Source organism: Tasmannia lanceolata, unplaced genomic scaffold (genome assembly GCF_043159265.1).
Source record: "Tasmannia lanceolata isolate RefF3 unplaced genomic scaffold, GAP_Taslan_0.1 ptg000037l, whole genome shotgun sequence".
Classification (NCBI taxonomy): domain Eukaryota; kingdom Viridiplantae; phylum Streptophyta; class Magnoliopsida; order Canellales; family Winteraceae; genus Tasmannia; species Tasmannia lanceolata.
Genome location: NW_027518714.1, coordinates 41,953,078 through 41,976,977, shown reverse-complemented (window position 1 = coordinate 41,976,977; position 23,900 = coordinate 41,953,078). Strand labels below are relative to the sequence as shown.

At 40.9% G+C, this 23,900-nt stretch overlaps 2 pseudogenes across 2 annotated transcripts; both read left to right on the top strand.

The window, feature by feature from the left end:
• Window positions 1-5,867: 5,867 nt before the first annotated feature.
• LOC143860439 (protein LONG AFTER FAR-RED 3 pseudogene) lies at window positions 5,868-23,343 on the top strand (annotated as a pseudogene). Its single transcript, XR_013239714.1, has 2 exons — window positions 5,868-6,477; window positions 20,664-23,343. The product of XR_013239714.1 is annotated as a protein LONG AFTER FAR-RED 3 pseudogene (transcript).
• On the top strand, window positions 6,472-9,762 carry LOC143860438 (protein LONG AFTER FAR-RED 3 pseudogene; annotated as a pseudogene). Its single transcript, XR_013239713.1, has 2 exons — window positions 6,472-8,280; window positions 9,166-9,762. The product of XR_013239713.1 is annotated as a protein LONG AFTER FAR-RED 3 pseudogene (transcript).
• Window positions 23,344-23,900: the final 557 nt, after the last annotated feature.

Genomic DNA, 23,900 nt, shown 5'->3' with positions numbered 1-23,900 from the left:
ACCACAAACAAGAATCTAAATGAAAAATACATACTTGTTTGTGAAAATGAAGAAAAATTAAAAGCTAATTTATCTCAACAAACAAATTGCTTTGAAAGTCAATTGAATGAGATAAAATTAGTAAATAAAGAACTCTCATTAAAGAACCAAAGATTACAAGAGAATAAAGACAAACATATATGTTCACATATGTATTCTTGTGGTTCTAGTTGCTCTTCATCTACTCTTGATTATTCATGTATATATTGTGGTAGATTAGGGCATCACAAATCTAGGTGCAAGCTTAGATTTGTGAAATCAAATAAGTTCGTGTGGATAAAAAAAGATACACTTCCACACACAAGCTTGGTTGGAACCAAAGTAATTTGGGTTCCAAAATCACCCATTCAAATTATTCATTGAACACTTTGATTAAATGGGTTGCGCTTTAATTGTTATATCATATGAATTCTATCTAAATACTATTTCAATGTTACATTCAATGTTTCTAGATCACTTGTGCTTTAATGATATATCACTTTATAATTAAGCATAGATACATACCATTAGTCATGTTTTTAATAGAATGTATCCTTGCTTATTGAGCTTCATGATCACATCATGTATCACTTATAGTCTATAAAGAAAACAAGAAATTACCTCTTTAGACTATATGTTGTGCTTTGTTAAAAATCTTTTAGTAAAATCCATTTAAGTGCAAAAACACACAGATATGCACTTAGCATCCACAATTATATGAGCTAACATGTTAAATATTGCTAGACATAGATCTAACAAGTGTCACATTTTGTATCTAGCAAACTTCATCAAAACACATCCGCAAAGAACTTCATTGAAAACATATGTCCATTCATTCTCATGAGCTTAAATGTTAGAAATATATAAATCAATTTTTAGATGAGCTCACATAGCCTAGGGATCGAGTTTACATGTTCATTAGAATCCCATAGATGCAAGAAAAAAAGAAAAAAATGGGTTAGATCACAAAATCCCATGAAAAGTATTGAAAAATAAAAAACAGGGGTGTGGCGATCGACCGGACCTTGGAGGGCTACAGCGGAAGGCAACCTGGACAAAAATAAAAAGGGACAGGTGGGTCACGGCGGGCGACCGCGATAGCCCGGTTGACCGCGACGGTCGAAAACTCTGTTTTAAAGGGCGACCGCAAGTCATTTCTAACTTTCGCCGCTCATTTCTCTCCTGCCGTTTTTTCTTCCCTCCTTGCTCCCAAGCTATTTTCAATCAAGAACTTCAAAATTAAAGGGGTATAGTGAGTTTTCTTCCATTTCCTCCTCTCATTCTCTCGTTCTTCTTCTTCCATTTTTCTTATCTTCCACTCCATCTCTTCTCCTTTTTATTTCTCTCGTCATATCTATCTCTAAATCCATTGTTTTCTCTCATCCTTCACCTTCTCCATCCATTCTCCATCATCCTTCTCTTTTTACCTCATTTTCTTCGTGTTTTTCTTATCCCTCCTCAAAACCCTAGAAACTAAAATGTCAAGGAAAACCTTAGCTCAAAAAGGGAAGTGAGTAAGAATGGAACCAGAAGAAGAGGCGTTCCCCACCGAACACTTTTTCAACAAAAAGGCCATGAATCTCTTCACAGTTTCTCAACAGAGAGGTGTCATCGCGGGGCGAAAATTGATTTTTCAAGACTTTAATAAGTTCGATCTTCTATCGCTTTTTGAATTCCATGGTTAGTCCTTTTTCCTCATATATTCCGCCTTGGTCTATCCTGAAATTATTAGGTATCTTTATGCCAATCTCGAAATTACCCATGGAGGAGTAGTAATAACACCCACCTTTGAGGAGAACAATTTGGATTAAGTTTGAAGGACTTATGTGCTTGGCTTGATATACCTAATGACGGGAGAAGGATTTTCTTTTGGAAAAAGGATAAAATATAAAAACATTTTTCAAGTACGGATGTTTAAAAAACCTCAGGAACTGTACCCCCTTCTGGAGAAAAACTGAATATCAATGCCAGCTCGATGAATTACACTGCAAGACTGATTCATGAAATTGTGGCCTACAACATCACCCCTAGAGCAGGAAACTTTGATATCGTAAAGCCCTTCGAAGCTCTCTTAATCCATTGCATTATGGAAAAGATCCAGTTAAACCTAGGATTCATTATGATGAGTTATATGGATGAGGCAGTCAAGAGAGGATAACATGGTCTTCCTTATGGGGTCCATATTACTAAGCTACTAAGGTGCCATAAGTTCAATTTTGAAAAAAATCTTCTTAACAAACCCAGATCTACCACTCAACCACTCCACGATTACCCTTATGAGAATTCCTATACCAGGAGTAGGTGGTCTTAGTTGGGTTACACCTGATGAGGTTGATGAGGCCGTAGCTGAAGCTGAACGTGTAACTCAGATGCAGGAGCAGATTAGCATACATGAGCAGGCACAGGCTCAGCAGCGGCAGCCCCCTACCACTGGTTCATATGAGGATCTTGCCAGAGATATTGCATCATTGAAGTCTGGCATGGACACTCTCACGACTGGGTTTGATAGTCTCTCTACTGCTTTTACGACTACAGAGAGAAAGAGAGCCTCTGATCATGAAAAACTTATGGATCTTATGACGAGGCAGCATAGGGAGATGATGCAAGCTTATCAGAGAAGTCAGGTCACCAGATACTACACCTCTCGGTCTTCATCTGGTGAGCATCAGCCTCCTCCTCAGGAGTGACAGATGACCAGCATCTTCTCGGCAGCAAGTACATTGGAGTCATATCTTTTTGCTGCTTGATTATCTTTTGGCCTCTTCTTCTTGCCCAGTTTGGGCTTTTGGACTATGTTTATATTTTCTTTCCTTTCATGGATGTTATCTGCTGTATATAGATTTTGATGGTCTATTTATATACCTAGGATGGGGTTATGACTGTATGGATGTTGCTCTAGATGGGCTTGTGGATATTGTTGGTTAGATGCCCAGCGTGGGCTTTATGATTGGTGATGGATGTTCTGTGCCCAGTAGGGGCATTTACGTGTATACAAATATGGATGGATATGCCTTGTATGGCATGATTATGGATATATAGGATATCTGCCTAGAGCGGCATTGTATTTTATTTTGGTTCATGTCTCAGAGATTGTATGACTGTATCTAATGTGCTCGATGTTGATATAGTATAGTATGTATATGTTACTATAACAAGTAACAAATTATGATACACTAGTTGATTATTGTTTTGCTTACAAGCTATATTCTAATGTGCTCGATGTTGCACATTTCAGACCCTGAGTAGTTGCCCATTCGCGAGCCTTGCTGAGACAGTGAGAGTGTGACCATACTACAGTGAGTACGGGCTTGTATATTGTAATTATTTTCTGTTTATGAATAGAACCTGAGCGGTTGTGTAAATGAAATAGAGTTTCTTTTATTTCTTGTCTCTTAGTTATTTGTGGATATTATGTTTCTACCATGCTTATCTATATGATTATCTGTTCAGAGGCCTTGCACGCTTGAGGGTTCACCTAGCGAGCATGCGGCGCCTGCCACGCACCCCGAGGGTCCGAGTCGAGGGCGTGACAGCTATTCTACCAGACAGGACCCCTAAGGGATCATATTGGTCTATGGGTCCGGCCTTGATTCTTGGTCTATCTAACCATGGTCCTTCTAGATATCACCAAAGGGTAGTACTGGAGTCTTGAACAAACTCACGAGGCTAATAAGGATATCCGACATGGAATTCTTCGCCCCAATTACGAGGATATCATCTGCAGTTTCGGTTAGAGCAGTAGGCCTATAAAATAGCTTGGCCAAGCGGGTTTGATAAATGGTTTATCAAATGTTTTATTAAAACACTTGCATGTTTTTGAAATAATTTTGCAAATGCATTTGTGTGCCCTAACTGCTTTACTGGAAGGTATACCATGAGTGCGCCCAGGGGGTAGTGGTTGTCCACCCCTCGTTAGACTCAACTCAGTAGATGTGGAATGGAGAAGGGAATTGCACATATTAGATGTGATTAGAGGTATGATGATTTCACAGTCATCTTGAGGGTTAAATCTCAATGGAGGCCACTAATCCAATATGATTGTAGTTGCTAGATATGGAGCAAGATCGCAGTCGGGCCCATCATTGGGTTCTGCAAGATCGAATGTCGGATCCCTGCAACTATTCCACTCACAACTCGAATGACCCATTTATATCCTTTAAATAAGGGTCCCGCATTTACTAGATTGTCCGGGCGGACTAGATTCATCACATTTGATGCGAGGGAAAATATTTACGTAGTTCCTTTGGTGTATACACACCGTAAGACGCATTTGGAATATCCAAAGGGTTAATTGTTAACTTAAGGGTGTTTCAAAAATTATAGAATATTATGGATGGAGCTTTTATTCCATTAGATGGGAGGAAATAAGTTTATTTAATTAGGAAAATTAAATAACAAGTGTGTTGTTGAGCACATTTATGTGTGAATTGTAAGGAGGAAAAACATGCATATTTTATATTTAGAGCGGTACTACTAAGGTATTTTCTTTGTTTTTGGTGCTTCAGGGTTATTTCTGGATTTTGACTAGAAATGGAGCTAAAAAAATGAAATTCCGAACAAAAATTCAAGTGTGAGAACAACTATGGGATCACCACCATTGTGGCGCATCATTTGAAGGATTCGGATCATTTTATAGCTCACCAATTGGTTCGCTCGGAATAGCTTTGGAAAATGATTCGAGGGATACAAGCAATTTATCCCAAGGCCCACCAAATGTGCTGTTTAGATCATCTTATGGTAGTGGATTGTGTTAGGCCTAAAATCGGTAACAGATATGACAGTGACGTAAGAGCCGAGCTGGAGAACCCGAGAAACCGAGGTGAAGGAGCTGAGCAGCTGAGCCCTGCGTAAAGAGCAAACAAGGTCAAAATGACCAACCCAGAGTGTTACTCCGGACAGGCCCTTCAACACTCAAGTCAATATGAGCAGGAGTGCAGAGCGAGTTTAAGAGTGGTGGGTGAGAAGTTATTACCCCTGTTTATGAGCTTTGGAAGCCCTTTTATAGAAGGAAGACTGGGGTAGTTGAAGAGTTATTACTCCAGGACAGGTGTCGGCCAGCTATAGGTTAAAGTTCACCTACTCTGTTGTAATAACCAAACTATCCCTGCTGACGTGGGGTCTGCGGTGGGCCATCCTTGGGCCATGTGTCGACAGCTAATAGGCTGCTGTTTTTATACCCCATCAGTTGCCCCCCAGTTCTCCAAGTCATTAGGGTGACTTGGGGAAGTATGGTGAGCTACATCTCTGATCGGTGGGAGTCTGTCCGGCTGTAGACACCCCATTTTGACCGGACCCTTTTTTACCAAAAATGAATAAATCCCAAAACCCGAGTTTTGAAACCGAATTCAGAGTCAATTTCAAATTCTCAAAATCGATCTCGAAATTTTAAAAAAAATCTAGTTCCGAGTGCGAAAGAACCTGAAAAATCCAAAGTTCCCCCGTTTACATAAAAAAATATCTTTGAAAACCCGGAAGAGAAAGGGTGAGCCGGCGATGTTCCCATGTCAGTTCCCATCTACTTTTAACCCAAAAGAGAAAGGGTGAGCCGGCGAGTGCGTTTACCAAAAAAAAAAAAAATGGTTGCTCTCATATCATTTTCTTAGTTAAACAAGACTAGAAGGGGGTTTATTTTGGACAAGGGATGTGTGCCAATACCAATCCCTTTGTCCTAAAAGAGAAATGATATATTTGCCCCTCCCCTCCCCTTTGCCTAGCCACCCTCCATATGATGAGAGAGTAGTGATAAATACACTGGTAGGGGCTGCCCATGGGAGAAAAGGGGGCTAAATATATCATTTTCCTTTCAATAAAACCCGTGAACTAGGGTTTCCAGTTTTTCTGAATGTAGGAGGAGCCGCACAGAAAGATAGAGGGAGGGAGAGCGGGAGAGCGGGAGCTGCAAAGGGAGAGCCGAGCTCCACCTAGCACCACCACCCCTTTTCTTCTTCTTCTTCTTCTTCTTCTTCTTCTTCTCCCTTTCTTCCAAATCGCCACCCCATCTTCTCCGGTGGGTTTGCCGAATCCGGCAAGGTCCTCACAGCCACCACCATCTCTCTAAAACCCATCTCATTTCCACCTCAAACCCATCCACAACCTCCAATTGATTTTTCACCCAAACCCATTTCATTTTTTCCCTTCAAACCCACCGGATTCCGGTCGGCCACCATTAAATCCGGCCACTTCCCCAATCGCCTCCACCACCACTACCAATCTCACCCTCCAAACCCCATTCCTACCCAATCCCTCCATCTTTACCTCCTTCTACCTCCTTCGATTCAGCCACCACCTTCTCCGACAGCCACCTCTATAATCCATCGAAACCCACCTCAAACCCATATCTGCAGACCCTCTTCTCCATCTCTTGCTTCAAGCCCACTTCCCTCATTCTCCATTGAAACCCTAGCACAGAGAGCAGCAAAGAGAGAGAGAGAGAGAGAGAGAGAGAGAGAGAGAGAGAGAGTTTACTTGTTATTTGGGGAGCTCAAAGCTCCAACTGAAGCAAGTGCTTTCTTGTCTGAAGTGAGTCATGGAGTTCGGGAGGAATTTCTTCATCTTCATCTCAGCTATGGCTGCTGCAATCCTGGCAATCGTATTCCTCCCCGCCTTCAACACAATTCTAAGGTCCTCAATGAAATCATCTAGGGTTGCAGATTTGGTGGTGATGAATGCGACCATCTACACGAGCGATCCCTCTTTCCCTTTTGCCCAAGCTATGGCTATTCGGGGCGGCAAAATTCTCGGACTTGGCAATTTTTCTTCCCTTCAGGATTTAATAGGTCACGGGACTCAAGAGCTTAATCTTAATGAGAAGGTGGTTGTTCCAAGATTTATCGACTCCCATGTGCATTTGATTGCTGGAGGCTTGCAGATGGAACGAGTGGACCTTCTAGATGTCAAAAGCCAAGATGAGTTTGTAAGAGCGGTCAAAGAAGCAGTGAGAGGTAAAGACAAGGGTTCTTGGGTATTAAGTTATGGGTGGAACAGTGAACTCTGGGGAGGGGACTTGCCAGCTGCTTCTTGGATTGACGATATTACACCTAACAATCCTGTTTGGTTCTTAAAAATGGATGGTCATATGGCACTAGCCAGCACATTAGCATTAAAAATAGCTGGGATTACAAATTACACAGAAGATCCAATTGGTGGAACTGTCATGAGAACCACTGGCGGAGAACTCACTGGACTTCTGGTTGATTCTGCAATGAAGCTTCTACTCCCTTGGCTTCCTAAGGACTCAATTGATGATAAGAGGGATGCATTGACATTGGCTCGTTTAGCTGATCTATTCCAAGCGACAGGTCGGGTCTTCAGCCAGTGGATTTATCTTGGCGGTGTTAAAGCTTTTGCTGATGGGTATGTGGCTTCCAACAGTGCACTTTTCTACGAGCCTTACATGGATGAACCCCACAATTATGGTTTACAAGTGATCGATCTGGATTGGTTTCACAACATGACCATGGAATCAGATAAATCAGGAATTCAGGTTGCTGTTCATGCTATGGGAGATATAGCAAATGATTTAATTCTAAATGCGTATGACTTAGTTGAATCTTCCAACGGAAAAAGAGACAGAAGGTTCAGGATTGAGCACGCTCAGCATTTGGCACCTGGGGCCACAACTCATTTTGGTCAGCAAGGGGTCATCGCTTCTGTACAGCCAGAGCACCTACTCTATAATGCTGATATTGCTACAAAGAAGCTTGGGGAGGATAGGGCTCAAAAGGGGGTCATTTTTATTTCAATCTCTCTTATCCGGCAATGCCCATTTAACATTTGGTTCTGACTGGCCACTGGCACATACTAACCCTTTAAAAGGGATCAGCATTGCGATGAAGAGAATACTTCCTGGTTTGGAACATGCGTGGATACCGTCTGAACGTGTGTTACTGAATGATGCTTTAAATGCGTATACTATTTCAGCTGCTTATTCAAGCTTGCTTGACAATGAGTTGGGGTCATTATCTCCGGGAAAGTTTGCAAATTTCGTGGTTTTGTCTGCTGATTCATGGGAGACCTTTGCAGAAGAAGTATCAGCTTCCATCTTGGAAACATATGTTGGTGGTGTACGTGCATATCCCTAATCGTTAATTCAAGCTTGAAGAGGCAGACCTCTGGCCTTCATCTCGTCCGGACACCTCCACAAGATCCGCACCATTATCGATGCCAATCTGCGGTCAAAGCAAATCCAAACTGCCAAGAAAAAGAGCAAGGAAGAAAAAAAGAAGAGAAAAGATCTGAACCCTTGAATTTTTGCTTCAGCAGGTAATTTCTAGTTCCTTCTCTTCATTTATGTAGTCTGGCACTTCCATAGTTCTTAGATCCTTTGAATGTTTCTATCCTATTGATGTGCTAGGCTTAGAATTACCAGTTGTGCTCGATTGTCATTTTTAACAGAGTTTGGTTTTTCCGCAAACCTTGATTTTCCAATCTTGAATTTTCATTCCTTTTCATTGATTAAGTATTGTTAATCTTAAGGATGAAATGAGCTTCGGATTTTGGTTCCCAGTAGCATTTTGTAGATTACAGGTTTCTGATCCGATGTTTTCTCTGAACCCCATTTCTTATAATCCTTGGATTATTGTGAGAATTCAACTTTGACTAGTGATACTCTCATAATCATGTAATGGTGATGGTACCGCTCTGTGTTGCCTCCTACTTTGAAAATCTGGGAATACGGATCATTCTCCTGGCGATGACGGAATATTTCTTGAGCCAGCCCCTTGCCCTTCCTATCATTTTCCTCATCTTAGGGTCTTCACAGGGTTTGAGAGGTTTTCTTTCTTTTCGGGACTATTCTTTGCACGTTCCTCGGGATCCTTTTTGAGTTTCGGGATTCTCTCGATTTTGGGAACACTTTGTCGGGCTCTGGCGACGATGGAATGTTTCTTGAGCCAACCTCTTCCCTTCCTGCCTTATAGTTTTCGCAGGTTAAGGGATTCTCTCCTCTTAGAGTGTTTAGCCAGTTAGAACCCTTCTCAGGGCAATGATAAGGTTACTTGGAGCCCGTCTTTATGTTTTGTAGCTCACCGCTTCGCACTTGGATCTGCACAAGTTGATGTCCCCTGTATGCACTGAAATTTTTACTATTGGAATTATCATAATCTTTTGATATTTCTAATACTCTTCTTATCTTAAGCATTGAGTTAGGTTCTGAAGACAATAATGAATGGACTGTTCAGGTGAGATTATCTTGAAGCTTATCATATTTGTTTAATTTTATTTAAATAAATTGTTTTAGGAAAGAAGGAGATCAGATGACTACTCTATTCGATATTATCGACATGAGTACTGTTTGATTTCAAGGCGGGATTAGAAATAATATCATGTGTATTATGATATCAGATGATTACTTTAGCATCATCTGATTTCATCCCCATATTGGGGTGGTGTTTGTGGTTGGGCATAGAAGTGTTTGATATTGTTTTATTTTACTTTATTAGGCTATCCAGCGGCTGGTCTGGACTAATTTATGTTTATCATTTTATGATTGCTATAGGTTGTGCATTTTTTAATTGAAAATTCTTCTTTGCTTAGCACTTGATTTATTTTTATAAGAATAGAATGGAATTTGCGATTACCTGGTAGCCTTTTCTTCTCTCTTTGATAGACTAACACAGTCTTATAGATTTCTGTTAAATTTCTTTAGATACTAGAATCCCCTCTCATTGCGAGGGCGATGAAGGCGCTAGCCCAAGCCCATCCTTAGGGGACTTGCTCAGTCCGAGTAGCATACCCCTCCTTTGTATATAGGAGACTTGCCCAGTTTCATTCTCTTGCTAAACCTCCTCTTTGTGCGCCGTTTGGTTTTGGGAGAACACCCTACTCGGCTTGGCAGCATACCCCTACCCTTATGGGTATTGGGTTGCACATTTGTTGCACCCTAGGGCTAGGTAGCTGTCCGGCCCGGCTGGGTGTTTTACCTTTGCCAAATATGCACAGGGTCTCTTTTTCCTTTTTACGTCATTTGTGTCTCGGAGACAAGCCTTGTCTCATGTAGAGAGTTTCCCCTTTAGGAGGCTTACCTAGCCTCATGATAGAGTGGCCTCCTCTTTTAGAGTGAGTCTTTGACTCGGTAGTGTTATTAGAGAGTCTCTGACTCATTTGTTCTCCCATCTTTAGTGTTTTTAGTTCGGAGTTTCTCCTTTAGAGTTGTCGTTATTTCATTTTGATTAGAGACTAACTCAGTCTTATTAGAGCTTTGCTTGCTTGGGATCTTGGATCGTTTTCTCTCTTCTTGGAGCGCTATCTTTCTTGTTGTGGTTCGTCTCTTTGAGGCGTTAGTTGCTTGTTCGGGGTTTCCCCTTTTGGATTTAGGGCTTTGCCCTAGTTTGTGGTTGTTCTTGCGTGTCCCCTTTAAGATTGAAAACATTTAAAGGTTTAGAGCATTGGAAAAGCTTTAAAATCCAAAAACATTAGAAATTTAAAACTCAAAAACATTTGAAAACTTTAAAAATATCAAAAACATTTGAAAATATAAGAAAACCTTAAAAAATCTGAAGTATTGAGTGTTTCTTTTAGAAGCGTAGTTTGAGAGTTCGTTTCGAACTACGTTGGCTTGATCCTCTTCCACGAGGTACGTAGTGCAGCTTGGGATCTTTATCCCAAGTCCAGCCAAACTTTGTGAATAAATGTTTTAACCCTTTTTCTTCAAAACCTTGTTTTCAACAAGATCTTCCTCTAGAGTTAGGAGTTTGTCCTAGATAGAGAGTTTTAGAGTTAGGAGTTTGTCTTTTATTTGTTGTGTGCTTGTTTGTGTTGTTTTAGAGTTAGGAGTTTGTCTTTTGTTGTGTGCTTGTTGTGTGTTTGTGTTAGAATTAGGAGTTTGTCCTAGCTAGGAGCGCCTCAGTTCGGTCAGTTGGCGATTCACATCGCCGACTGATGATTAGGTCTTGGATACGTTAGCAATCCTATTGTTTTCCTTAGGGCATACAGCCTAGTTACACGTAGGTTGTAGGAACCACCTGCATTAGCTTAGGGCTAACCTGCATTTAGTTAGGGCATATAGGGTGTCCTAAAATCTACAATTTACTGGAATTTAAATAATCGTACAAGAAGCTTTAAGAACTGGTCCGGTCTTTTAGATCGAGTCTAGGATAGAGGTCTAGGTGTCTCAGGCATCCTAGTTTAGAATAGGCGCGAAGAACTACGTTGCCTTGATTCTCGTGGAGGCGGGAATACGTAGGCTTCTTTGGATGAATATCAGACCATCCGAGGACTCGGGCTAAATCGTTTTAGAGTCTTACGATTTGTGGTGTTGTTATATTGTGTATTTTGTTGTGTTTTCTTACTTTCTTGTACTGATCTTATACCTTTAGCTATAGCTTGCATGTGTTTGTACATCAGAACTTAGACACCCTTTAGGCATGTCACTCATAACCTAGCTATGCTTAGGAAACACATCTTTCATTTTATTTTATGGGTGTTTATTATCTTTATCCTCAGGAAATGCATGCTTAGGTAGACGACTCCTGAGGATTGTTCCCATTTCACATGATATTTGCCCAAAACTCTTCGAGGTTAATAATAAATGGCATAAGAGACCAAGTGTTCGCACTCGGGCGAATTGGGGGCGCTCTTCGGACCTTCTCCATTCGTCATCAGGCACGGACCTTTTGTATCTCTGGTTATCCATTGCAAACAGAGCATTTGTTTTGGTTCCATGGCGTGTCCATGGATGGCGACTCTGAGTTATTTTTAGGTATATCTTGGTTTCGAGCCCTGGCTCCGGATCAGGATGTATCTCTTTCGTTTTGTATCGCCACTCGTGCTATGCTGTGAGGGTGGCACCAGTTTCGAGAGTTCCTTGGCAGAGCTCTCCTTCACGTTGTGGAGATCTTAGAGGATCGCAGGAGGGATCTCGCGTCCCTCGGCACTCGTCCTCGGATCGGGGTCCACAGGCTGGCGACTCTGCTGGGGAGTTTTTGAAACATTGCCTAACTCTATAAAAATGCCATTTTTACTAACTTTGGAGAAATTTGAGCTAAAATCATTTTAAATGGGAACTCTATCGTTAGAATCCAGGGGCACCAGACAGGTGCGTAATTAAAACAAGGGATTCACACACTACACATCATGCATTGTCATATTTTTTATTTCTTTCATTGTTTTTTATTGTTTTTCATTATTGGCTCCACGGGATAGATTCAATGCGTGCCCGACTGGGATGTCATTACACCCTGATGGTACTGTTGAATCTATTTCCAAGCTATGCGCCGGTGCTGCAGCCGTAAACACTGGGCGTACTTGTGTTTACAGCAGCCGATGAGCAATGAAGCATACTATGTATAACATTGGGCGTACTTTTGTTATACATATTAAGTATGTTTCATACGCATAGTACCCATTAGATTGAGTCCGGAGCCATACTTTGTTTTATATATTATGTATATACGTACCGACTTAGTGAAACCCAACTAGGAAGTACCCGTGTTTATATAAGTATATTGCATTCATATAGGGTCGAACATGTGTTGCTCACACATGTGGAGCCTAGAGGTGGAAGCCTTGTCCCATTTGTAGACTAGGGTAGCTCACCTTGCGTGGCTACAGCACGGTCTTAGTACACTCACGAGTCTGTCATGAGTCAAGACTTTCTCGACTCCGTTAGATTAGATTAGGGCTGGTGCCCCTGGTTAGGGTATATATATGTATATATATATGTGTGTGTATAGTGTATTATTCTTAGATTAGGGCTTATCCTTTCGAATAAGGTTCCTTTATCTTTTTCAATCATACCATTCTTTCAGACCTAGTCGATGACCCTTGCTTTTGCTTAGTCATCATCCAGATCGCGGTCTACCCTATCATCTTTATCATATGATTCTAGTATCTATCCGTTTCGTCAGCTGTCAGATCAGGGTCCTACTTTCTACAAAGATTTTCTGATCTATTATCGCCGATTAGAGGTTGTTCACTATTTCAGTCTTGGATCAGGCCGATGGTTCTTATTCACCACCTTTTATGACCACGATCCATTTCTCGATTCCTCGTTATCCGTCTCATTTAAAATTTGTGAACCTAATCATTCCTTGCTAGCTGTTAGACCAGGGCCTGTCTATCAAGGAAGTTTTCTGGTCTATCCATTAGCCACATTGTTTCATTCCCCAGCCTTCGGACCTGGTCAGTAATTTTCCTCTATCATTATTCTGACTATGGTCTGCCTTTTGTCTCTCGAGTGTATAGTTGTGTCGTTCCTTTGTACATAACTTATTTGCTGAGTCGATTTGTAGTTACCTTCTTGTACCTACACTATTTGTTGAGCTGATTGTCTAGATTAGGACCCATTTTCAGTGGGTATTCCTGGTCTAATTCATCCTATCTACATTCTCTTGATTCGGTTGGTGGCATTTCCATTGCCATTGTTGAAACCGCAATCTGTCTTCTCTTCCTCGGATTGTACATATCTCTTGTTTGTATATGATTCTGTCGGTTGATTAGATTAGGACCCATTTCTAGTGGGGGATTCCTAGTTTAATCAATTATATTTACATTCTTTTAGATTCACCTGACGGGTGGCCCGTACTTGTCACTCGCATGGCCACAGTCTACTTGTTGCCCTTTTGATTGTATATCCATTCTTTGTTGTGCCTTAGATCTGGTCGATGGCTTGTCCGGTGTCTCTATAGCCATGATATATCTTTTGATCTTTTGGTCGCAAATCCAACCCATGACCGAGCGTCGTCATTCATGGTCAGTCTTTCGTGTGATTATATCTCCGTGGTGACCATATTCCGCTTACCGATTGTGTGCTGATCTTGCCATCATTATTTGAGTGCAAGTATCCTTGCTGAGAGTCCTACATTACTGAGTTTCTATTCATTTACCCTTATGTTGAGTTGTGGGGATCACCGTATATAGCCGTCATGCTGCCGGATTTTATATAAACACCTTGAGCATGATTGTTATCTTTTCAGAGTTATTAATAAGCCATGAGTTTACTTTACCACGATCCTTTTTAGGGCCGTCATGCTGCCGGATTTTACTCAACTCATTTTCAGTGTGATCACTATCCTTTAGAATTATTGATGAGTCATGTGCTTATCCTACTGTGATCCTTCTTACAGTTCTGCTGTTAGTTTTATCCAAGGGAGAGATGCTTTTGTATTATCTCTTGTTTCAACTTGTGTATATCATTTTCATGAGATTGCCTCATACTAAAATCAATTTTTGTCAATTCCATGACAGGAGTCTGACCTAATTGACCTCACCTATTTGTTGGACCAGTTTCCTTTCATTTCACCTAATCAAGTCAACGGGACTTATATCAGGGTGGAACCCCAAGTCATTGACACCATGGAAGAAGGTGTACTACTCATATATTTTCAGTGCCAGTTCATCATTATCGGAAAAAAAAAATGTCCTGTGTTGTTAAGGTTTGTCTCTCATTGAGTTTATACCAACTTTCTTCCCTCAGAGTTGGTAAGTCTTACTATGTTAATGTCAAAAGAAAAAAAAAGAGGAGATGTGTCATGTTTGTCAGTCGTGTTCATTCAGAGTCTGTAGTTTACGTCCTTTCTCAAGTTCAATGTAGAGCCCATTGAGGTGCGTCAAAAAAAAAAAAGAGTTACTGATGTACTTAAGAGTCTTCAATTCAATAAAGTTGTTGTTTTCGAATCTTTGATGTTCTATGATTCACTCGTAGATCTAATGTTTAAATAACTAAAGGCACCCTCTTGGATCAGATTGCATACGAAATTCCACTCGAGATCTGAAAATGTCAAACGAGAGGAAGAGCATCTAGCATAGCCACTTGAAGAAGAAATCGAAGCTATCGATAGTGGTATCGAAATCCGTAACTCGGGAAAGATGGATTGGCAAAACTTTATCTCCCGAGGAGCGTGAAGAATTGATAAACTTATTTAGAGGGGTTCAAGAAAGTCTTGTTTGATCCTACAAGGATAAACCGGGTGAATGCTCTGGTGTGATGCAAGACAGGGCTCCACCATCTTTAGACATTAAGTTGAAAGTAAAAATTTTAGAGTGAAGCATCAGACATCAGTGGAGCTGATAAGATATTGAGAGAAGACTTTCGAAAAATGAAGTCACTGATTTGAGCCCTAAAGAAAAGAAACACTTGGTCTACATGTATTCAACGGGATTCTGAGTCGCAACATCTCAAGCGTATGGACATTTCTAATGTATAAAAAAAAGTGAAAAAAAGAAGAAAGAGAAGTGATTGAGTCTCTAAGACAACTCCTTAGAAATATCAAGGACCCAGATGATGGAGTCAGTGAGATAAACTGAATATGATTATTGTCTTCAACATTTGGAGACTCAAGAGAGTTGTGGAATCTTAGACATGGATTCAAGATTTTCAAGGCAAGAGATGGGCACTGTGGTTGAAGTCTCGCCAGGAAACCGCCAGACTCCTCAATAAAAATATTCAATGCCTTTGAACCTTCTTCACTCAAAAGAGCTTGTACATCAAATATATTAGGAGGCCATCCTTGGACGTTTGAACCTTTATTAGCCAAAATCCTAACATTTTAAAATCCATTTGTAAACCTTTTGGGCCAAAAGTCAAATCAAACCCTTTCTTTCTAGCCACAATATAAACCAGGGGCATTTTTTTTTAGAGGTTTGAACTACGTTATGACCTGATCCCCACCTCTTCAGGGGTACGTAGGCGTCTGATTAATTCAGATTCGGTCAACCTTCGGGGATAAAAGCTAAATCATTCCCCTTTCAAAAGTTTGAAGCTTAAAGCTAAACCATCCTTTGTTAAACCCCAAACGAACTACGCGGATCTGATCCTCCATTTTTGGGGTACGTAGGAAGTCTGACAAGATCAGATTCGATCCAAATCTTTAGAACCTTAGGTATCCAACCCTTTTGAACCCAAGCCCACCTAGAAAGTCCTTCTGGTGAAACAAGCAAAGGTTCAAGGCAAATGAAAGCAAAAACAGAAAAAAGAACGAGAGTCTGAAGACCCACTAGGTTGAAAACCCGAAAGGGCGGCCTAGAGAAAGGTGAAAGTTGTTTTTTTTTGCTAAGTCAATAACCAAAGGGATTGGCTTATGCAAAGTAAGGGTAGCGGTCTGCTGGATTGAAAATTTGAAGAGGCAATCTAGTCAGAGGCAAAGAATTCCCATGAAGAGAGAATTGATGATATACCGAAGGAATTCTTCAGTTATGCAGAATTTTCAAAGTTTGAGTTGTGACTTCTTTTGAAGAGAGAAATCAAGGAGACAGAGAAGCATTCTCAAATAGGGCAGGATCCCAGAATTCGAGTAGTGTCGGCAAGACTTGCTTTGATACTTTTCTAAACCAGGGGCATTAAGACGGAACAATCCGAAGGGGGTAATAACCATGACGGAATCCTGATGGAGGAAATTAGATCCTCTTGACATGGTTTTCGAGATTACTCTAAGAGTGGCTAGCCTTAACATGACAAAATAGCACATTTGATCTAAGGGTGAATCAGAATGTAGTCGAGTCTCTTGAATAATCTACACCTTCTTTGATAGAGTCCTTGGGAGTCTATTCCTCATTCATATTTGTTTTCTTTCAAGGTCAAAAATTTGTCCGGCACTGAAAGGAAGGGGTGTATACCTTCCAAAATGAAAGATCCTGGTTTATGTATCCTGTTCAGACAGGTTGAATATGTCAAATTTCAATCAGTGGGTGGCAGAAAGAACGAACCTCAAATAATGGTCAATGAAAGGAGAAGTCTTTGAGCTTAGCCATTTTCCCATCTTCATTCCCAAGAAAGAACCCATGCAAATCCAAAATTTCTTTATCTATCCTTGTTCTACTTTCCTTGAGACTCTTGTCATGGAAGTACAATACACTAGGGGCATCTTTTATGACTTGCGTCATAAAAGATATCAAGCATACAAAGGCAATCAATGTCCGTGTTTACAACAAGTTGAAGTAGGAGAGATGCGAGCACGTCTTGAGCCAAATCTCTGAACTCTTCAAGTGAGCCCTCTCTTTAAAAGAGTCAATTTCCAAAGAAAATCAATTTTCCCAGCAGAGTTTAGAATTTGCTCCCGTAACTTCAAACCTCAGCAGAATGCTTTTCATCTGTTAAAGAAGGGTCAATATCCAAATCCCTGCAAGTTATTTGAGTCCGATCCTCAGCAAGGAACTCGTACTCTCATTTTTCTCGGCAAGAGACATTTAATCATAGGAAAATCAATTCTCCGATCAGTAAGTCCTCTGTGTAAATCTTATACATTCTTGGCTCTTCATGGCTTACCATTCCAGTAGACCATAGACCCTTGCTTCCCAAGTGGCTCTTTGTGATCTGCCCTTCAAGTTGTATCATGGACCCACTATCCATACTCATTCTATTCATCTCCAGTGGTTGTCATTATCCTTGTTCATTCTTGGCTCTTCATGGTCTACCAGTCAGGTACACCATGGACCCTTGCTCTATGAGTGGCTCTTTGTGATATATCCTTTTGTATATCATGGACCCACTATCCATGATCATTCCATTCGTTTCCATTACTTATCTTTGTTCCTTTTGGGCTCTTCGTCGCTTATTGCTGCAGACCCCGGATTTAATGCTTGGCTCTTCACGGTTTAATGTCCTGAACCCTCGATTCCTTTTCAGCTAGGCTCTTCGTGGCTAATTGCCATGGACCTCGGATTTATTGCTATGCTCTTCATGCTCGATTTCTGTTTGCTTAACTCTTCGTGGTATAATGCCACAGACCTTGGATTTCCTGCGTGGCTCTTCATGGTTATTACTATGGACCCTCGATTTCCAGTTTCTTTTCAAAAAAAAAAATCCAATCCTCATTGGAATTTGAAATTCAGTTTTGCAATTTTCAAGATATAGGCAGAGTTTTTGGTTTACTTATTTAAAGAGGCCAATGCCCGCAAGATGTCATCAAATTTCTTCGAGTTATACCTTGGTAAAAGTCATGTTTTCCTAACCGTTTCCAGCTATGCTATGTTTTAACTCTTTTTCCTCCTCTCTGACCTCTAGGAGGTTATGTTAGGAGCGATCTGACCGTCATTTCCAGAATAAAAAATTCGAGATATCATCACCTCATCCGGTATTGAAAGTTTGAGTCTCCTCAAACATTCTTTACCTGTTTTGTAATCCGGTATAGAAAATTTGAGTCTTCTCAAATATTCTATACCCGTCTTGTATTTCGGTATTGAAAGTTTGAGTCTTCTCAAACATTCTTTACCCGTTTTGAAATTCGGTATTGAAAATTTGAGTCTTCTCAAATATTCTCTACCCGTCTTGTATTCCGGTATTGAAAGTTTGAGTCTTCTCAAACGTTCTCTACCCGTCTTGTATTCCGGTATTGAAAGTTTGAGTCTTCTCAAACGTTCTCTACCCGTTTTGTATTCCGGTATCGAAAGTTTGAGTCTTCTCAAATATTTTTTTTACCCGTTTTGAATGATCTGGCTCTCGATTCCAGGATAAAAACTCGATGTATCCGGTATTGATAGTTTGAGTCTTCTCAAACATTCTCTACCCGTTTTGTAATCCGGTATCGAAAGTTTGAGTCTTCTCAAATATTCTTTACCCGTTTTGAATGATCTGGCTCTCGATTCCAGGATAAAAACTCGATGTATCCGGTATTGATAGTTTGAGTCTTCTCAAACATTCTCTACCCGTTTTGTAATCCGGTATCAAAAGTTTGAGTCTTCTCAAATATTCTTTACCCGTTTTGAATGATCTGGCTCTCGATTCCAGGATAAAAACTCGATGTATCCGGTCTTGATAGTTTGAGTCTTCTCAAACATTCTCTACCCGTTTTGTAATCCGGTATCGAAAGTTTGAGTCTTCTCAAATATTCGTTACCCGTTTTGAATGATCTGGCTCTCGATTCCAGGATAAAAACTCGATATATCATCATCCTTCCGGTATTGAAAGTTTGAGTCTTCTCAAACATTCTCTACCCGTCTTGTATTCCGGTATCGATAGTTTGAGTCTTCTCAAACGTTCTCTACCCGTCTTGTATTCCGGTATTGATAGTTTGAGTCTTCTCAAACGTTCTCTACCCGTCTTGTATTCCGGTATTGATAGTTTGAGTCTTCTCAAACGTTCTCTACCCGTCTTGTATTCCGGTATTGATAGTTTGAGTCTTCTCAAACACTCTCTACCCGTCTTGTATTCTGGTATTGATAGTTTGAGTCTTCTCAAACGCTCTTTACCCGTCTTGTAGTCCGGTATTGATAGTTTGAGTTTTCTCAAATACTTCTTTACCCGTTTTGGTAATTTCATAATCCGTTTTTTAGTCTTCTCAAGTATTTTTACCCGTTTTAGCACCCGATAATTAGCCAAGTGATTCTTGGTTTAAATTGTCAATCAAAATCTTCATTCTTCAATGCAAGCACCGAGTTAAGAGTCGGTGAGAGGTTATCTCCTTTTTGTTTTCAGTCTTTGAGTCTCGTAGTGTTATTCTGTTGTTTTACCCATGTGAATATCATTTTAGAATCAAAAAAAAAATTTGTTTTGTTTTGACAATCGGGCCGGCCAAAATGTGTTGTCTTGTCAGCTTTGCCAATCGTGTGACAAGCACACTCTGCCAAAGAGGGGCATCTGTAGACACCCCATTTTGACCGGACCCTTTTTTACCAAAAATGAATAAATCCCAAAACCCGAGTTTTGAAACCGAATTCAGAGTCAATTTCAAATTCTCAAAATCGATCTCGAAATTTTAAAAAAAATCTAGTTCCGAGTGCGAAAGAACCTGAAAAATCCAAAGTTCCCCCGTTTACATAAAAAAATATCTTTGAAAACCCGGAAGAGAAAGGGTGAGCCGGCGATGTTCCCATGTCAGTTCCCATCTACTTTTAACCCAAAAGAGAAAGGGTGAGCCGGCGAGTGCGTTTACCAAAAAAAAAAAAATGGTTGCTCTCATATCATTTTCTTAGTTAAACAAGACTAGAAGGGGGTTTATTTTGGACAAGGGATGTGTGCCAATACCAATCCCTTTGTCCTAAAAGAGAAATGATATATTTGCCCCTCCCCTCCCCTTTGCCTAGCCACCCTCCATATGATGAGAGAGTAGTGATAAATACACTGGTAGGGGCTGCCCATGGGAGAAAAGGGGGCTAAATATATCATTTTCCTTTCAATAAAACCCGTGAACTAGGGTTTCCAGTTTTTCTGAATGTAGGAGGAGCCGCACAGAAAGATAGAGGGAGGGAGAGCGGGAGAGCGGGAGCTGCAAAGGGAGAGCCGAGCTCCACCTAGCACCACCACCCCTTTTCTTCTTCTTCTTCTTCTTCTCCTTTTCTTCCAAATCGCCACCCCATCTTCTCCGGTGGGTTTGCCGAATCCGGCAAGGTCCTCACAGCCACCACCATCTCTCTAAAACCCATCTCATTTCCACCTCAAACCCATCCACAACCTCCAATTGATTTTTCACCCAAACCCATTTCATTTTTTCCCTTCAAACCCACCGGATTCCGGTCGGCCACCATTAAATCCGGCCACTTCCCCAATCGCCTCCACCACCACTACCAATCTCACCCTCCAAACCCCATTCCTACCCAATCCCTCCATCTTTACCTCCTTCTACCTCCTTCGATTCAGCCACCACCTTCTCCGACAGCCACCTCTATAATCCATCGAAACCCACCTCAAACCCATATCTGCAGACCCTCTTCTCCATCTCTTGCTTCAAGCCCACTTCCCTCATTCTCCATTGAAACCCTAGCACAAAGAGCAGCAAAGAGAGAGAGAGAGAGAGAGAGAGAGAGAGAGTTTACTTGTTATTTGGGGAGCTCAAAGCTCCAACTGAAGCAAGTGCTTTCTTGTCTGAAGTGAGTCATGGAGTTCGGGAGGAATTTCTTCATCTTCATCTCAGCTATGGCTGCTGCAATCCTGGCAATCGTATTCCTCCCCGCCTTCAACACAATTCTAAGGTCCTCAATGAAATCATCTAGGGTTGCAGATTTGGTGGTGATGAATGCGACCATCTACACGAGCGATCCCTCTTTCCCTTTTGCCCAAGCTATGGCTATTCGGGGCGGCAAAATTCTCGGACTTGGCAATTTTTCTTCCCTTCAGGATTTAATAGGTCACGGGACTCAAGAGCTTAATCTTAATGAGAAGGTGGTTGTTCCAAGATTTATCGACTCCCATGTGCATTTGATTGCTGGAGGCTTGCAGATGGAACGAGTGGACCTTCTAGATGTCAAAAGCCAAGATGAGTTTGTAAGAACGGTCAAAGAAGCAGTGAGAGGTAAAGACAAGGGTTCTTGGGTATTAAGTTATGGGTGGAACAGTGAACTCTGGGGAGGGGACTTGCCAGCTGCTTCTTGGATTGACGATATTACACCTAACAATCCTGTTTGGTTCTTAAAAATGGATGGTCATATGGCACTAGCCAGCACATTAGCATTAAAAATAGCTGGGATTACAAATTACACAGAAGATCCAATTGGTGGAACTGTCATGAGAACCACTGGCGGAGAACTCACTGGACTTCTGGTTGATTCTGCAATGAAGCTTCTACTCCCTTGGCTTCCTAAGGACTCAATTGATGATAAGAGGGATGCATTGACATTGGCTCGTTTAGCTGATCTATTCCAAGCGACAGGTCGGGTCTTCAGCCAGTGGATTTATCTTGGCGGTGTTAAAGCTTTTGCTGATGGGTATGTGGCTTCCAACAGTGCACTTTTCTACGAGCCTTACATGGATGAACCCCACAATTATGGTTTACAAGTGATCGATCTGGATTGGTTTCACAACATGACCATGGAATCAGATAAATCAGGAATTCAGGTTGCTGTTCATGCTATGGGAGATATAGCAAATGATTTAATTCTAAATGCGTATGACTTAGTTGAATCTTCCAACGGAAAAAGAGACAGAAGGTTCAGGATTGAGCACGCTCAGCATTTGGCACCTGGGGCCACAACTCATTTTGGTCAGCAAGGGGTCATCGCTTCTGTACAGCCAGAGCACCTACTCTATAATGCTGATATTGCTACAAAGAAGCTTGGGGAGGATAGGGCTCAAAAGGGGGTCATTTTTATTTCAATCTCTCTTATCCGGCAATGCCCATTTAACATTTGGTTCTGACTGGCCACTGGCACATACTAACCCTTTAAAAGGGATCAGCATTGCGATGAAGAGAATACTTCCTGGTTTGGAACATGCGTGGATACCGTCTGAACGTGTGTTACTGAATGATGCTTTAAATGCGTATACTATTTCAGCTGCTTATTCAAGCTTGCTTGACAATGAGTTGGGGTCATTATCTCCGGGAAAGTTTGCAGATTTCGTGGTTTTGTCTGCTGATTCATGGGAGACCTTTGCAGAAGAAGTATCAGCTTCCGTCTTGGAAACATATGTTGGTGGTGTACGTGCATATCCCTAATCGTTAATTCAAGCTTGAAGAGGCAGACCTCTGGCCTTCATCTCGTCCGGACACCTCCACAAGATCCGCACCATTATCGATGCCAATCTGCGGTCAAAGCAAATCCAAACTGCCAAGAAAAAGAGCAAGGAAGAAAAAAAGAAGAGAAAAGATCTGAACCCTTGAATTTTTGCTTCAGCAGGTAATTTCTAGTTCCTTCTCTTCATTTATGTAGTCTGGCACTTCCATAGTTCTTAGATCCTTTGAATGTTTCTATCCTATTGATGTGCTAGGCTTAGAATTACCAGTTGTGCTCGATTGTCATTTTTAACAGAGTTTGGTTTTTTCGCAAACCTTGATTTTCCAATCTTGAATTTTCATTCCTTTTCATTGATTAAGTATTGTTAATCTTAAGGATGAAATGAGCTTCGGATTTTGGTTCCCAGTAGCATTTTGTAGATTACAGGTTTCTGATCCGATGTTTTCTCTGAACCCCATTTCTTATAATCCTTGGATTATTGTGAGAATTCAACTTTGACTAGTGATACTCTCATAATCATGTAATGGTGATGGTACCGCTCTGTGTTGCCTCCTACTTTGAAAATCTGGGAATACGGATCATTCTCCTGGCGATGACGGAATATTTCTTGAGCCAGCCCCTTGCCCTTCCTATCATTTTCCTCATCTTAGGGTCTTCACAGGGTTTGAGGGGTTTTCTTTCTTTTCGGGACTATTCTTTGCACGTTCCTCGGGATCCTTTTTGAGTTTCGGGATTCTCTCGATTTTGGGAACACTTTGTCGGGCTCTGGCGACGATGGAATGTTTCTTGAGCCAACCTCTTCCCTTCCTGCCTTATAGTTTTCGCAGGTTAAGGGATTCTCTCCTCTTAGAGTGTTTAGCCAGTTAGAACCCTTCTCAGGGCAATGATAAGGTTACTTGGAGCCCGTCTTTATGTTTTGTAGCTCACCGCTTCGCACTTGGATCTGCACAAGTTGATGTCCCCTGTATGCACTGAAATTTTTACTAATTGGAATTATCATAATCTTTTGATATTTCTAATACTCTTCTTATCTTAAGCATTGAGTTAGGTTCTGAAGACAATAATGAATGGACTGTTCAGGTGAGATTATCTTGAAGCTTATCATATTTGTTTAATTTTATTTAAATAAATTGTTTTAGGAAAGAAGGAGATCAGATGACTACTCTATTCGATATTATCGACATGAGTACTGTTTGATTTCAAGGCGGGATTAGAAATAATATCATGTGTATTATGATATCAGATGATTACTTTAGCATCATCTGATTTCATCCCCATATTGGGGTGGTGTTTGTGGTTGGGCATAGAAGTGTTTGATATTGTTTTATTTTACTTTATTAGGCTATCCAGCGGCTGGTCTGGACTAATTTATGTTTATCATTTTATGATTGCTATAGGTTGTGCATTTTTTAATTGAAAATTCTTCTTTGCTTAGCACTTGATTTATTTTTATAAGAATAGAATGGAATTTGCGATTACCTGGTAGCCTTTTCTTCTCTCTTTGATAGACTAACACAGTCTTATAGATTTCTGTTAAATTTCTTTAGATACTAGAATCCCCT